The following is a 2,386-nucleotide window of genomic DNA, read 5'->3' as shown; positions in this document are numbered from 1 at the left end:
GTGTGTGTGTGTGTGTGTGTGTGTGTGTGTGTGTGTGTGTGTGTGTGTGGCAGGGGGATATCTCTGGCCTGCTGGTTCAGCCCGAGGAGATAAGGGATGCCTCTCATCCCCAGAGACTTTAGGATGATGAAAAGACAGTGACTGATGCTGTGTGGAGCAGTGGGAAGGGCACTGGCCTTGGCATCAGGGGGCTGAAATGCTCTTCCTGTCCTATCCTAACCGTGTGACTTTGGGCCAGCCATGCTTGTTTTCTGGGCCTCAGTTTCCTCATCTGTAGAGTGAGGTGCTCCTTGTCTTCCAGGCCTCTTCCACTCTCCACACCCACGATGCAGGCTGCAGCATGATCAGAACCTGAGTGGGGAAGAGGGGAGGACCATTGATCTTGCTCTCTCAAGCAAGGCTGCCTGGGGGAGAAATCCAGGAGGTCTCTTCAGTTCATCTCACCAGCCTTGGATCTCTAAGCGCATTTTTGCACCTGGCCAGGGCCTCTCCCAAAGCTTTAGTAGCAAGAACTCACATTTCTGAAGTGCTTTGGAATTTATAAAGCATTTTAAATACATTTGATGCTCACAGCAACCATGGAAGGTTGGTGCTATTATTATCCCCATTTTACAGATGCGGAAACTGAGTCTCAGAGATATTAGACTTGCTCAAGGCTGATTAATCAGCATGAATTTGCTAAATGCCTACTAAGTGCCAGGTGCAGTGCTGAGTGCTACAGAGATAGTGCTTGCCCTCAAAGGGCTTACATTCTACTGGGGAGGATAGAATATATTCCATAGATAAGGACATATGCTTTCACACAGCTACTAAGTATCTGAGGCAGGATTTGAATCCAGATCTTCTCAACTCAAAAAATTCAGCCTTCTATCCATTGGACTATACTTTTTCTCTTCCCTGGGATAGGTCCAGAGAAATTAAGGATTCCCTTGGTAATGGAAACCTTTCAAAAAGTTTCTCTTTCCCTCCTGAACTTCCACTCCAATCTCTCTTTGTTTTAGGTTCCTTTCCTTTCTCTTTTCTGTCTGTCATTTCCTTCTCCCTTTCTCATCTCCAAACCTTCCTCTTCCATCCTCCCTGTTTACTTCTTTCTTCCCCCTCCTTCCACCCCAATGTCTTATTTCAGTAGGAGCTTGTCCCTCTTTTCACCCCCTCTCATCTCCTCTTTCTCTTTTTATTCCTCTTTCTCTTCCTTCCCTTTTGTTTCCTCTTTCCTTTTTCCTTTCTTCTCATTCCTCCTCGAGTGGCTCCAATAAGTTGATCTGAAGTCTAACCCTAAACCTTCCATGATATACATCCTTGAGGACACACACACACACACACACACACACACACACACACAGAAATCGAGAGAGACAGACAGACACACTCACACCCACAGAGATAGTTCTAGGTCTTGCCCTACTTCTTCTCACTTTTTGCTGAATGATACTCTCCCCTCAGGGAAACAGTGGAGTGTGGAAGAAAATGCCCTTGGGCTGGGATTCAGGAGAACCAGGTGCAGCTCCTGAATTTCCTATTAACTTACTACACAATTTTGGGGAATTGATTTCTTCTCCTTGAGCCTCAGTTTCCTCTGGAAAATCAGGGAAGATGTATCAGACAAGTTCTAAGGCTCCTTCCAGCTCTGACCTTCTATGTTCTAAGGTCCCTTCCAGCTTTGAGCTATGTTCTAGGTTCCTCTAACCTCTGACATTCACTGTTCTAAGTCCTTCCCAGCTCTGATACTCTCTATGCTATGGATTGTCCCAGGGTAGAGGAATGATCCGATGATAAGATGACAGGAAGCAGAAAAAAGCTCACATTACCTTAAGCTACATTGAGAGATCCAGAAGGGGAGATGTGGTAGTCCTCTGCCCTGGTCAGACCACATGTGGGATACTCTGTATAGTTCTAGACCCCATAGTTTAGAAAGGACATAGGCTGGAGAGGATCCAGGAGAGGGTGAGACAGTGCTGGGTGGGCAGATCTGGGGAAGGAGTTGAGGACATGTATCCTGGGGAAGGGAAGACTTCCAGGGAGCCATGAGAGCTGGACTTGTCCAAATTGGCCTTAGAGAAAAAAAAAACAAGAGAAACAGGTAGATGTTACAAAGAGGCAAAGTGAAGTTTGATGCTAGGAAAACCTTTCAATTAATTTTTTTTTTGCTGTGGGGAATGGTTAGGACCCATGACTCCATCTACATGGGAAATTCTTGCTATAGAAGCTCCCTTCACTGACAGATGGGTAATTCTCTGTAACCTATACTTTTCTTCTTCTTCTTCCTCCCTCCCTCCCTCCCTCCCTTCCTTCCTTCCTTCCTTCCTTCCTTCCTTCCTTCCTTCCTTCCTTCCTTCCTTCCTTCCTTCCTTCCTTCCTTCCTTCCTTCCTTCCTTCCTTCCTTCCT

This window comes from Petaurus breviceps, unplaced genomic scaffold, assembly GCF_028583685.1.
Source record: "Petaurus breviceps papuanus isolate PSGF00001 unplaced genomic scaffold, PetGlider_PUasm1.0 90825, whole genome shotgun sequence".
NCBI lineage: Eukaryota > Metazoa > Chordata > Mammalia > Diprotodontia > Petauridae > Petaurus > Petaurus breviceps.
Note: the sequence above shows the minus strand (reverse complement) of the source record.